This window comes from Mauremys reevesii, linkage group 9 (assembly GCF_016161935.1).
Source record: "Mauremys reevesii isolate NIE-2019 linkage group 9, ASM1616193v1, whole genome shotgun sequence".
NCBI lineage: Eukaryota > Metazoa > Chordata > Testudines > Geoemydidae > Mauremys > Mauremys reevesii.
Window position 1 is genome coordinate 25,339,943 of NC_052631.1, and position 14,540 is coordinate 25,354,482.

Genomic DNA, 14,540 nt, shown 5'->3' on the forward strand with positions numbered 1-14,540 from the left:
ACAAATGACTATCTATCTATTGGATGGCCGCATGCTCAGTTATTGGTGCATCACATAGCCACGAGAGATAAACAGGTTCTGTTCCTTTGCCTGATATGTTAGTCCTCTTAGCTGGAAGTGCTGCAAAGGCTGTGATCAGAGCTTGTCAAGGGAGCAGGTTATACTGCTCTGAAACAATCCCTGTAGTTGGGGGCGGAGGGAGAAGGGGAGGGAATGAAGTAAATAGATTAGAATAGATGGGTCTCAAAGGGTATCCCATCCAGCCTCCTGTGGCAAAAGATGGTCACAGCAGGAGAGATTTGACAAGTCAGAGATGGTTGGGTAGGGGACAGGGAGGGTAGTTGGAGTCGTAGGGAGAGCTTGTCCTATATTGTGGGTAGCAGCTAGAAAAAAAATAATGCTCCCTAGTTCATTTGTGTAATAAATGTTGAGAAAGCTGTTCAAGCCATTTTAGGTCCACATAACCATAAAAAGAGCATTACAACAAATATACTCATTACAAAAAGTCACTCTTCACTAACCCAAAGCAAAGCCGTGCCAGCTAGCAAAGGTGAGAGTTGCACATTAGACAGAACCTCCAAGAAGTTCTTAGTGTTGCCCCTGTGGCTTGACTGACTGACCAATATTCAGGGTTGGTTGTTAGGTGGAGACACTGGTGAGTCAAGTGTTTCTTTGGTGCAATCCTGTTTGTTTATAAAGAACATACACCAAGTCCTATTTCCCTTAATGCAGTAGAAACAATGGGAAGCAGTTTACTTGTTTAGAAAACCCAGTCTGCCTTTCCAGCGAGTACTGTACCCAAAATAATCTCAGGCTCACTCTCACCACTGCTTCTCTTTCTGCCCCTCTCTCTCTCTCTCTCTCACACACACACACACTCTCTCTCTCTCTCTGCAACCAGTCAACCCCTCTCTCCATGTTTGCAATCAGTCCCAGTGAAACCCCTTGTCCACAAGGCTTAGCTTCTGATCAGCCTTGCTATGTGGCTTACTGCCTTGAGTCATGGTTCCTATTGTTTCAGTTATCACTATACAATGAGTCATTTAATCAGGGCCAGTGTAACCACTAGATGAACTAGGCGGCCGCCTAAGGTGCCAAGATTTGGGGGAACCAAAAAGCGATGCCCCCATTTTTTTACACTACAGTGGAGTCACATCTTACGTGGGGGTCTTACCAGCCCCCTGCCAGTCTAGGGTTCCGTCTACCGGCTCCTGCCAGCCAGGGTCCCAACCGGCAGCTCTGCTCAGCCTCCTGCTGGCCTAGGTGAATGGTCTGGGGCTGGCAGCGGGCTGAGGTCCTGGCTGCCGGCCCCGCTCAGCCCGCTGATGGTCTGGGATTCTGGCCGGCCCCTGGCCAGCCGGGCTCTGAGCGGGGCTGGCGGCCGAGACCCCTGCTGGCAAGGGGCCAGCAGCCAGAATCCCAGACCATCAGCCGGGACTCCAGACCGTCAGCGGGCTAAGCGGGGCCGGCAGTCGGGACTCCAGACCGGCAGTGGGCTGAGCTGCTCAGCCCGCTGCCAGTCTGGGGCTCTGTCCACCGGTTCCTGGCAGCCAGGCCAGCCCCGCTCAGCCCGCTGCTGGCCCTGAGCAGGCTGAGCGGGACCAGCAGCTGGGACCCCAGCTAGCATAAGGTTGAGCGGGGGCCGGCGGCTGGGACCCCAGCTGGCAGGAGCCAGCGAATGGAACCCCAGACTGGCAGTGGGCTGAGCCAGCCTGCTCAGCCCACTGCCGGCTGCGTGAACAGAATCCCAGGCCGGCAGCAGGCTCAGCGGCGGCCCAGACCCACAGCCTGCCATTAAAAAACGGCTTGCATGCCACCTTGGGCATGCGTGCCGTAGGTTGAGGACCCCTGTTCTAGTGTATACTGTGCTTTATGGTCATTTCCTCTACACGCAATTTTCCTCTTACGCGCTGACCTTAGAACCTAACCCCCGTGTAAGATGTGACTCCACTGTATTCATTTTTGAAAGTTCATAATAAGTGATGCTCCAGGAGCGGGGGTGGCGACGTGGAAGTTTCGCCTAGGGCGCAAAATATCCTTGCATCAGCCCTGCATTAATAGCTTCTTCCATGTAACCTCAATGAAAGGTAGTCAGTCACCTGTCAACTTTAGCCAGGTCTCTGATTGATCTATAGATCAAAAACACACTTGATAGAAACCATTAACCTCTTCCACCGGAATAGTAACTCCGTTCAAGAACTGGAGAAGGTGTCAGCATTTGTCCACTCAGCCAGCTCTCTATCCGGTCAATGAAAGAAGTAAGATAAAAGAAAAGACAGAGGGGACAAGGCACTCCATAGAGTTCTTGAAATATGGAATGTTTAAGGATATCTTTGATTTTGCTCATAAAATGGCAGCACCAAATATGGAAAGGACTGAGGCATCCGCAATAGAAACTGAAAAATATGATGTTAAATTAATAAAAGACGAGACACCTAGAAAAAAATATTTTAAGACTATTTCCATGATGTTTTCATGTGGTTAACTGAGTGGATTCTGATAGCAGAAATGTCACATGTATTGTGTTATTCTGATATATTGAGGAAAATGAGCTTTATATTTACCTTCCAGGTTTGCAATACCTTTGCATATGGCATGATACACTAATCAGAAAGACTACATATTATCACATTTCTGAAATATTAGTCAGTCTTTGAGTTCAGGCAATTAAAGATGAAGAATGCTAGGAAGCAGCTATAGTTTTTATTCATTGTCACAATACAGTCATGGTGAACGTTATTATTTTACAGGCTTTTCTTCATAAATGACAAATGTTATTAGCAAGCTTGTGCTCCAATGCCTGGAGCAAAGATGCACTAGGGGAAAAATCAGTGATAATGCAGTTGCTCTCTCACATTTCCAGTTTGGGAATGTCAGTGTTGTTAATTGAGTTTGAATATATCACTGACGTTCAAGCTGTGTTGATTGTTTTTAACAAGTGTGTGTCAGTTTAACACCAAATGAGGATTAAAAACTGGAAAAATGGGTTGGAATAGTGGGGTGGCAAACTATCCTGATGACATGTAGGCTAATCAAAGGTTGCGAGGGATTCCATAAGGACCTAGGACCACATAATTGGTCAGTACAATAGCAGCTGTCATTTCTCTGTTAGTTTTCCGTCACTCCTGCTTTCCTTCCAGACACTGTCCCTAACTTCCATTAATTTTTAAGAAGTGATATAGCATCCATAACCATTATCACAGCTATAGAGCCTTTGCTATAATAACCTGCATCTTCCCCTATTGCCTTCTTCACCCATTTTAAAGACATCCCTTGCTGTGTTATGTTATTTAAAAGCTGTGGAATGCTGGAGCCAAGGGCCTGTCATTTTTAATGATCTGCAAAGCACTGTGCACATTGGTAGCACTGTATAAGAGTATGAATTCACTGAATAAAAAAAAAAAAGCACAAGGTGTTACATACCAGAGAACTAATCCTGCATTCCTTGAGCACCCAAAAGCTCCCTCAGATCTCTTATTTATATTGCGGTAATACCTGGAGGCCTCAGTCAGAGATTGTGGTTCCTTTGTGCTGAGCATTGCACATGTGTGCACCCCTGCACATGCACAAAATGAAGATACAGTCCTTGCCCCAAAAGAGCTTATAGCCTAATCAATGAAAGTTTGAAATGCTCGCAGAACACGGGTCCAGGCTATAGATGACATAATTTAAGTTACATGTACACAGTGAGCCTTGACTTGTTTGTAACCTCTCAGGAAAGACGACATTGTGGACAGCTTCATCTTTTATAGAGGATATAGGTTTCCTCCAACACTTATCTACATTTCTTTCTCCAAGGGGATGCAAATAAGGTGGAATGAACTTACGCCATATTCCTAACCTTATGAAATCACTGGCACTTGATACGGACTTGCATATCCTCACTCTCAGCGAATGTCAATCATGGTGTATAGAGAGGAATTAGAACTCCTCTGGGTCATCACAAAGTCCACAATTTCTGCTACGGACTTGAGGGGATTGCAGTACCTATTGGCAGAAGAGTTTTCTGTTTACATCTCCTCACTTGTGTTTAAAAGTATAATGAAGACAACTAAGTGTATTCCCACAGCCACTGGCTTTGTGATCACGCTTGATGGTGCTGGGCAGGAGTCAGTCCCTATATTTCAAATCAGTCTTATGCAGGGAAATGCTGACTATGACACCTGTCCATAGCAGCTGTCAGTGGCAGAAGTGAGTTATATTTCTGTACCTGAGAGGATGCAAATAAAGTAAATGGAATTTGAGTTCTTATCCATCACCTCTGGATGTCTTTGACATTTGGAGATTTTATTGTCTAGAATGAGGCTGTGCACTGAGACGGAGAGGAAGGAAAAATACAAGCAGAGCAGCCACTGTGATGCTGCTGATGTGATTTTTTGTGCAGCTTTTGCTTTCATGGATACTTAGCACAGTGGCAGACACATTAGATTTGCTGAAGAACCATTCTATATCAGTGTTTACAATTTGTTTGTAGTGTTATTATAGCCATGTTGGTCCCAGGATATGAGATAGACAAAGTGGCTGGGGAAACATCTTTTATTGGACAATTTCTGTTGTTCAAAGAGACACGCTTTCGAGCTCCACAAAGCCTTCACATATAAGTAGAGCTTGAAAGCGTGTCTCTCTGACCAACAGAAATTGGTCCAATAAAAGATGTTGCCATACCCACTGTGTCTCAGTTTTTACAATCATCGATTAGAGAAAGGAAGTGTGGTCCAGTGGTCAGAGTGCTAACCTAGGCCATGGGAGACCCAGGTTCAATTTGCTGCTCTGCCACATACTTGTTGTGTGACCTTGGGCAAATCACTTAGTCTCTGCGCCTCATCTATAAAATGGGGGTCAGAGCACGGCCCTGCTTCACAGCATATTGAGAGGAAAAATACAGGCACTCAAATACTGTGATGGGGAGCTGAGTATCAAAGATAGATAGACTGACCATATTGGGTTGGGTGGGGTAGAGATACCCTGCCAAAAATACCTCACTTCAAAGCAGGAGAAATAACATCCTTTGAAAGGGTGCAGCCGGTGTGTTAGCAGGACTGTACTGGGTGGTGCACAAGTTGAGTCAGCCCTTTTGGGCTTGACTGCATTACAGAATTCATTGTTTTTTTAAAGTACAGTCGCAAACAATCAAGGTAGCTAACAGAGTTGACCATGGCTTACTGGTCAGTGTAGACCAGGACAAAGCATGCTTGGTATTATGTCCAATAACCAGGATCGAACCCTGGTCCCATGATCACCTCATCTAATTCAACTGTTCACAGTTGCGTTTAAACATGATCGTATTTTGCAATGGAGGCAAGCCCTTCAGGAGGTTTTGTTCTGCTGTTGACCTGACACACCCCCATGGCTTTGTACACCCTGAGGGCAAAGGCAAAGAGACCCTTCACACACAAGGTGGAAGTTCCTTTCACCTCTTTCCATACAGGCCTACCTAACTCAAGCCCTTAGTTTTCAGAGACAACCCACCTCTCACTATAAAGTGATTTCCTGAACACATCTCACTTATTAAGCAAGATTTACTGGAAACGTGTAATGAAGCATTCTTATTCGCCTAGCGCAGCAGTTCTCAAACTGTGGGTCGGGACCCTATTTTAAGGCTGGGGTTATTCTTGCTGAGGCCAAAGGCTGAAGACCAAGGCCCACCCCACCGTCCGGGGCCAAAGCCCAAGGACTTCATCCCTTAGTGACAGGGCTCAGGTCACAGGCCCCAACCTGGGGCTGAAGCCCTTGGGCTTTGCCTCCCCATCACCCACCCAGAACAGTGGAGCTCATGCTCTGGCCTCCCACACCCAGGGCAGCTGGGCTCTGGCAAGCTCAGATTTCAGTCCCCCCTCCTAGGGTCATGTAGTAATTTTTGTTGTCAGAAGGGAGTTGTGGTGCAATGAAGTTTGAGAACCCCTGGCCTAGAATATACACAGAAAAGCACTGACGTTTTCTCGCAATAATTTCAATAAAATGAGTTCAGCAGTCCCTAGAGCCACATTCTCTCTCATAATCAGAACAAACAAACATGCCATTAGACGTGTACATTCCTCACATTTCTCTCTACAAGCCAGTATTGCCAGTAACCATAAACCTTCCAAAGGCAACTTGTTCAAAAAGCACATGGCTGCTATCTGCTGGAATCCAGCCTTTTCTGATGATTAAGAAACAATGCAAAATTTCACTGGGCTGACAAAACAGAGACATTTGTAGAATCTGGAACAGTCCAGCTATCCACAAGTTTCCTATATTTTACCTCAGAAACATAATACTTCAAATTGCAAACCGTAATTCTTCCCTTTCCCTGTTCAAAATAGAGAAAACAACTATTCCCAAGCATAAATCCCAATCACAGTTAGATTAAAATACTACTCATCTCTAAACACTCTGACCCAAATCTTCCTCAGATGCTGAGGAAGAGCAGCCTGACTTAGTGCAGAGGGCATATGGGCGGATGAGGAAACCTTTCTGCTCCAGAAGTTTGGAGCTGCTCCGCAACTGGTTGTATTGCAACTCCTGCTCCAGTGAACAGAAAATCCATGTTTTGGCATATTAAATACCCTTGCTCCTCAGACTTTAAGAGCACTGCAGATCTTTAGGACAGTTGTGTCTAGGTGTGAAAGAGGTTAAGTTGATTATAACCCTTCGCTGTATAGGTGGAGGCATAACAGCATTTGTTTCCCCGGTTCAGAGTTTGCTTTTTTTGTGTGTGTCTGACTGACAGAGACCTAGTAATTACACTGTTAATGATAATTACATGAGTACCCTCCATAACTCTTTCAGTTATTGGGAACAAATGTGATATTATATAGTTTGGCTCAGATAGTAATTATAGCCCAGTTTTAAAAGGTAAAGTTGTTCAGACATGACTTCTCTTGTTGCATCAGTGTATTCCCAGCAGAGGATGATATACTCTTCCTGTAATTATCCCAGCTAGTGAGAACCATCTCATTAGTGCTGTATGCACTGTTTGTGTAACACGGTCAGCCACCACCCAAGCATACCGTCTCATTGCCAGGGATGGCTCCATAGCAGCCTGATTCAGTTTCCCTTCTCTCACAAGGCTCCTCACTAACTCACCATCACAGTCCAATATGAACTACGAACACTTCCCTCCCCACCAATAAAGTGACCGGGCCATCTGACAAGTGGTCAGGCTGTGGCCAATGATGCAGGAGATAGCATTATTAAATCAAGAGTCAGGAGCTTTGGGAATATAAATGGGAGTCTCCCTGATAGAGTCATCCTCACTTCCTACAGCACTCACCAGCAGCTTCCTCAAGCCAACTAGAACTTCCTAGGCTTCTAGCCTGCCTGGGCCTCCTCAGTGAAGTGTTACCAACTCCCACTTCAACCCCTTTCCTCCATTATCTCCCCCAGGCCTAGCCTGAGGTAATCCCAGGCCCTCATTATAGCCCAGCAGGCAAGGTGAGCTAAACTTCTCACAGGTGGGTTGAGGCCCCATTTCCCCTTCAAGGTGCCGGCCACTCCATGACAGTGTATACAACAAGGTTGGTCCTGCTTCTGCATGCTAGAAGTGAGCAGAGGACAACTAGCCCTGCCATTGCTGTTAACTCCAGATGGGGGATGGCTGAGTGAACCTGGTGCCTCTGCTTTTCATGTAGCTGAGACATAGATGGGGAGAAATGGCTACACTTTGCAAAGGCGTAGTAAGTTTCAGTACCCAAGGTATGCTCCACAATGCTCAGAAAGCATTAAGCCTTACATATGCACTCAGATAACACGGTATTGGGGGCAAGCCACGAATGTAGACTAATATTCTTAACCTGACCCATAGTGAATTCCCTCAAAAAATCTTCTCACAAAGGAGAGCTCTATGTGCCAACAGAATTCCCTTTTTTACTGGGACTGATGATGAAATAGTTCCAGCACAGGCAGCTGGTAAGAGACTTCATTTTCAGAGTCCTCAGGGCAAGAGACAGCGGGACAAATCTTTGTTTGTATAAACCAGCATGGTGCCACTGAGTTCAGTAGAGCTAGGCCAATTTACACCAGCTGAGGAGCTGGTCCAGGGTTCACCATCCTGTTCTATTCTGATAAGTGACTGCATAAAAATAGTTCCATCTCCTCTGACTCAGCACATCTGCTGCTGGTGTGTATTTAGAGCTCTAGCTGCTCATATAGTGAGAAATGGTTCTCCTGTGTGTTACTCCTGTTAGCCCTGCTGAGCCAACATAGCGGAACTCGTTTCTCATTCCTACCTATGCATCAACAAAGTTGGGTACTCAGGTCCAATCACTTACACTTGAGCAATCCCACTGAAGGAAATGGGTTTGCACAGGTGTAAATAAGGGACTAATTTAGCCTGTAGAATCTTTATTAGTGGGAATGAGCCAAACAGAAAGAACCCACTCTGACTTTCAGATTGTAGACTGAGCTTACAGGGCTAGCAGGGAGACAACAATTATTCAAAAACAATGTAGTGTGAGTAGATAAACACAAAAAGCCAGGCCTTATGTAGTAACTACAGCATTCCCACACAAGGCAGTCCCTCTCTTTAGTAAATTCTCCCTACAACACATCCTGGTGCTCGCTGGTAGGGCTGGAGGAACAGGAACTCTAAATATATTCTGTTTGTAGAGTGGTTATAATCGGAATCTGAGAGATGGTAACGATGGAGTCCCACAACACTATTTTTACAAAGTCATTTTTAAGAATAGAAGAACACTTTAAGGGGAAAGTTGTGCTAGAGTAGTCTTTCCCAAATAGTAGGTCCCAATCCACCAGTGAGTTATGGGAAGGTTCTAATCCAGGATTAACCCATAAGTGATCCCTGGCCTAGGCAAAGATACACTTCTTCCAGGGCAGTGCAGAGGGAAGGCCCTGGGGAGGTTGGAAAACAAGCCTACCCTATAGCTGCAGCTCCTGTCCCACAGGGCTGGGCTCAGCTCCCTGCTCTGGCCATTGTGAGCTGGAACACCTGTTTGCAGCACCTCCCTTTGGCTCAGCCACCCCTCCATTGTAGCTGGGCCAAATCTGAGTGGTGCTCAGGGTTGCAGTGCCAGGGCAGGTAGTAAACAGTTGGGGAACCACTGTATTAGAGTCCACCTCTGTTTTCAAGGGTTTGTTTGTTTAATTTTATAACAAACATTGGGTGCTTTATTTAGCTCTAAACTTTGGGCTTGAACCTCCACCACCTTGCACCTTGTCAAAGTGGACCAAAAATGCCATTCTAATTTTGATACCATTTTCACTTGCTTTATACTCACTTTGCACAGATGTACGTGATAATACAAAGAGCAAGGCAATGGAGAATCAGATCTTATGTCCATAATGCCTTCTTAATCAACATTTTTGATTAACTCTCTTAGAGCAGTATTCATACATGTCACTTTCTTTGATATCTAGAACTCAGTGGCGGATTTAGAGTTAGTGGGGCCCTGTGCACAGCTTCATTTTTGGGGGGCCCCCCTCGGGACCCAGCCAAGAAAAAGAACATTCTCTTTTATCTCCTCCCCTCCCACCTCATTTTTCATTCTTTTTTTCTTCCTCCTCCTCCTATATTATAAATAATGAGAAGTAAATGAAAATAAAGTGAGGTACCTTGATTGGTGCAGGAGGGAGTGCGGGCTCCAGGAGGAAGTTTGGGTGCTGGGTGCAGGCTCTGGCTGGGCGCTTACCTCGGGCAGTACGGCTCCCAAAGCAACAGGCACACACCCCCCTCCGGCAGCAGCTCCTGGGGGGGGGAGGGGCAGAAGGTCTCCGCACACCACCACCCGCAGGTGCCACCCTGGCAGATCCCATTGGCCACAGTTCTTGGCCAATGGGAGCTGAGGAGCCAGCGCTCAGGGCAGGAGCAGCACGCGAAGCAGCACGGAGAGAGGAAGGGAGGGAGGCAGAGCGGCCAGGGAGCCACCTTAGCCCTGCTGCTGGCATGTCTCTGTGTGCCCCTTGGTGGGGGAGAGGGGCAGCAGGTCTCTCTGCACTGCCCAGGGCAGGGGCAGTGCCTGGAGCTGCCTCCCCCTGCCACTAGGGGCGAGCGGACATGTGCCAGTAGCCGGACACTTCCGAGAGCGGCATGAGGCCACCAGCCGCGGCATGCAGTCAGCCTACCTGCCTGAGCCCTGCTGTGCCGCTGGACTCAGGGGCAGGTTGCCAGATATTTGTTCTGCATTTTGGGGCCCCCATGTCGTTGGGGGCTCCGTGCCACTGCATGGTTTGTTTCATGGTAAATCTGCTCCTGCTAGAACTGTATCTTTCAAGATTGCATCCAAATATTTTTACATTTAAGCCTGCAACTGACAAATTGCAGTCTGCAGGGAAAGCAGCAGTCTTTAGCATTAGCTTGTAGTTTCAAATCTGACAGACTCCCAGTAGCACATGATCTGCTGGAAATGAAATGGTGCCAGCTCTGATGAGTGTTTACTGTATAAAACTAAACAGCATTACAGGGAGTGTTGCTGACATCCCTTTAAATCATCGTAGTGGCATCAAAGATAGCAAACATAGCTGGTAGCAAAGGCATTAGTGAAATGATATACTTTATGCATGGAGTGTTAGTTTGAAAGACTTCATAACAAGTATATTTGCATTATAATTCACTTTACCAGTGTGAAACATGTTAGCAACTTTATAGGTTTGTACTCCACAAAAACAAATCTCACTTTCAAAATACCTGCTTTGAAAATGCTTCGAGTAAAACTGGCTGGTTGGCAAGCCCAGCTACATCACAACAAGTATCAGGTGTTATGTAAAAGAACCATGTTCACAGCCAGACTGGCCATTCCATTATCTTGTAAAGTAGCCTATACTTTGACACTGGATGGTGATTAGCTGGATAAGCCATTCTGGGTCATGCCATATTGATATTTATGCCCCAGAAAAATTACCACTAAGATTGGATAAACCAATAAGATTCAAGTAACAATCCATTCAATCCTGCCCTCCCTCAATAGCCAAACCCAGATCACATTGTGAAGTGGGGTTAATCTGTTTCCCAGCATTACATTCTGATGGCAAGATCTGGCCTGCTTAAGCAGTATACTGGGGCTTCCTTGTTAGTGGTGCCCCAGTGAGCACATTGCTCTGCGGATGTCCCAGATCTGCATGATCTAACCTTTCAAGATGCTCTGTACATCTTAGCGCTTCACATCAAGGGATGCCTCAAAGTATAAAATTGAAGAGGAGAAGCAATGTTTGCTGCTATCAAGGGTAAGGCAGTGGCACTTCCCACCTGAGGAGCACTCCAAGGAGTGGACTGAAGAACAGCTTCTCTGCCAGTGGGGGAAAGGGTTTGATCCTTCTCCTAAAGAAGATTGCTGCTTTGGGGGAAAGGTGCACTAAGCAATGACGTACTGGGATGGGCTCCTATGAGCTCCTGGTTAAAATTCTACCTACTAACTCCTGGGAGGTTTAGAATAATTTCCCTCCCACTGACAGAGTTACTTCCCTCCAAGGATCATCCTTACCTATGGCTTATAAGAACACCTGTATCCCATTTGAGGGCTTCAGAGAAACAACTTGCATGGGGGCAGAAACTAGAACTGCCACTGAGACTGCCTGCCTTATCTGTGCTGAAGGGAGAGACTGTCTTGGGGAGGGCTGGACCAGGACTCAGATTAGAATGCCTGGGTGACCAACTGCAGGCTAAGGAGATCCTGCAAGTGGCTGGCCCACATGACCCAGGAGAGAAAGCTGGCTGCAGGAAGACAAGGTTGGAGGAGAAGCAGCCAGCCTAAGAGTTGCTTGCTGCAATAGATGGCTCTTTTGGTACTTCTTGTCAGAAGACCTGAGCCCCCAACTCCACAACAGAGACCAAGGCCCAAGCTTCTTCTTCTTCCCCAGTGAGGCCTGGAAGCTAGCTGAACCTCCCCTGCACCAAACGCTAAGACCCTGAGGCCCACTGGTCCTATGGTGGATGACAAAGCCTCTGAGGAGGGAAAAATAAAGGGCTCCATCAGGCGTGCCCCAGGAGAAGACTATAGAAAGTCAATTAATCTTCTCTAGCCCCCATCATCAAAGCAATTCACCAGCCCTCACACTTGTCAAATTAACCTGCTCCCAACAATTCAATTAACCCTTCCCTCCCTCCAGCCATCAAATCTAATAATCTGCCTAACTCCCCCATCAAATCTGCTCACTTCCAGTTATATCACTTAATATCCTGCTTCCTCAGTTCAATTCACCCCTTCAGTCCCACTAGCACTTACTAGTAGGCAGCTGCTGTTCCACATCCCCCAGTTAGCTTCCTCTCCCCAGCCAGAGGCTGGGAACCCTGCTGAGTGTACCTTCACCCTCTGGATGCTGTTCCTTTCCCTCCAGCCCAGGTTACAGTGTAGCACTGTTGGGTAGTGGGAGTGTTGTCTGAATTCCCTGCACTCCTACAGACTACACCAGGAAGTGCAAATCAGAGCTTCTGCCCCCAGTGTGGCAGTCAGTGGAGGTTCTATCTGTGGCAGGGTGCCTCTTCTCCTGGGCAGCTCTGGTGCAGCAGTGGCTATTTGGGGGCTGGTTGATTAGGCTGCTCCTCCTCTGCTCAAGGCAGACGGAGAAGGGAGAGGCTAGCTGGGGGCAAAGCTGCCCTTCCTCCACAACTCCTTGCTATGACCTGGCAAATGAAGCCACAGTGGCAGTTGAATGAGTGTGTTACCAGGCTCACCCCCACGGTTGCTTACATCACATGACTAGCCTAGGGGCAGCCATGCACACCTAGTGGGAGAGGTCTGATGATGTAGTGCTTCTATGTCATGTTCATTGTGTTATTCCTCTGTATCCAGCCAAGAGAGTTGTGTGGGTAGAAAGCTGTCAGACCTGGTCTTAGTCTGTCCTCCTGGCAGAGAAAAAGGTTTTTTGACTGTTGCTCACATCACTGTCATTAGCTGTTGATAAAGAGTAGTTGCCATTTTGTTAAATCACTTATGACTCTTAGTAATTACTTCTCCAAACACCACACAGCTGACAAACCAATCGATACACTTGCTTGCCATATAGTCTCATTCAGTCAATCTCTTTTATCTCATTTATCCCATGAGCGTCAGTAATTTTAAATATTAAATGTAGCATTGTGTTAAATTTCATAACTATAGAAACATTACTTATAACATGAAAGGTAAGGCTGTCATTTCTTCCTTTAAACGGGTGTCATTTACCATGCTCTATGTTATAGCTAAAGGAAAAGAAAGTAGCACATCTAAGTCCTTTCTGTTTTGGGGAAACTCTAAAATCCAGTGTTTTCTCTTACTGCTCAGATCCAGGGGCATCACACAGTGGATTTTAGACAGTCATATGAATCCTTCAAGTTGGTCCCAGAGCCCTTATCTAAGCTTAGCAAGGGGGACAATCCCATTGAAGTCAATGGTGGTTCATCTAAAAAGGACAGAGCAAAGACCTCAGGATCTGGCCCCTCATTAAGTCTTATGAGGGTGATTTTTAAAAAACCTAACACACTAATGATAATGAGACCTAATTCTCCTCACACAGGTTTTATGCTAATGTAAATTTACTTCCCTCCATTGAGTTGCTCCTGATTCTTACCAGGGTATGAGAGAAGAGAATCTGGCCTCATGCTTCTAGCTAGCTGAAATTGTATTGTATTCTGTTCCTCCACTAACCACAACCTTTGTAAACGAGCAAAAGTAAATCAGGCATTTCAAAATCCTAAATACAGATGATGGCTAATTCTTGGCACTACCAAGAGGATACTCTCAAAGCTATTGGCTTTAATGGAAGTAATATTGAGCCCATTGAAAAAGCCATGAATATAATGCATAAAATACTGAAGTCATTAAATTCTCAACCTAGCTAGTTTAATTTATACTATGATGTTTGATTTCTTGAAGATGCTGTTGCCAAATACCACACATTTGTTCTTTGATATTTTATTATTGCTTATTGTATAAATTTCTCCAGCTTTTTTGACAGGCTGGGAGGAAGGAGCCAGGATAGAGTGGGGAGGAACCAATCCAGATGAAATCATATAAAACTGACCTACTTCCCAGGTCTAGGGTCATGATGGGGGTAGGTAATTTCCAATACACCTCTACCCTGATATAATGCTGTCCTCGGGAACCAAAAAATCTTATCGCGTTATAGGTGAAACCGCGTTATATCGAACTTGCTTTGATCCACCAGAGTGCACGGCCCCTCTCCCCCAGAGCACTGCTTTACCGCATTATATCTGAATTCATGTTATATCGGGTCACGTTATATCGGGGTAGAAGTGTATGTCATTTGAAGGGGAAAAATGAATTTCAATCACAATTGACTCATAGCATTATAGATTATGGCTTTTATTTAGCTACCATGTAAACTGATCATGTTCATGAACTCTGTAGTTAATATTAATTGTAAACAATACTTTATATATCTCCAGAAGATTATGTTTCTGGAGATATATAAAGTGTCCATGCAACTTAGAAAGGAATTTAGAAGTAGCCTTTGAAAAAACTGCTTTTTCTAGTTCTTTATTTCTAAATGCCCTCCAGGACTGTTAAACATTTTTCTAAGCAAGCAAAACTAACTGAGTTGTCATATTAAATATTTTTCTGGGTGACTGGATGTTCTGTAGTACTGGTAGTTAGGAATGCCGCTTATGC

The 14,540-nt window shown here is 45.7% G+C and overlaps 1 long non-coding RNA gene across 2 annotated transcripts in view; it reads right to left on the bottom strand.

The window, feature by feature from the left end:
- The window catches only part of LOC120372316, a 98,130-nt gene extending 90,816 nt beyond the window's left edge, over nucleotides 1-7,314 (bottom strand). The window contains exon 1 of one of the 2 annotated variants that reach the window (XR_005584855.1): nucleotides 7,253-7,314. This is a non-coding gene — a long non-coding RNA (uncharacterized LOC120372316). Of the gene's footprint in view, nucleotides 1-6,989; nucleotides 7,133-7,252 lie in introns of those variants that run through there. The other variant, XR_005584854.1, reaches the window with a different exon arrangement.
- Nucleotides 7,315-14,540: the final 7,226 nt, after the last annotated feature.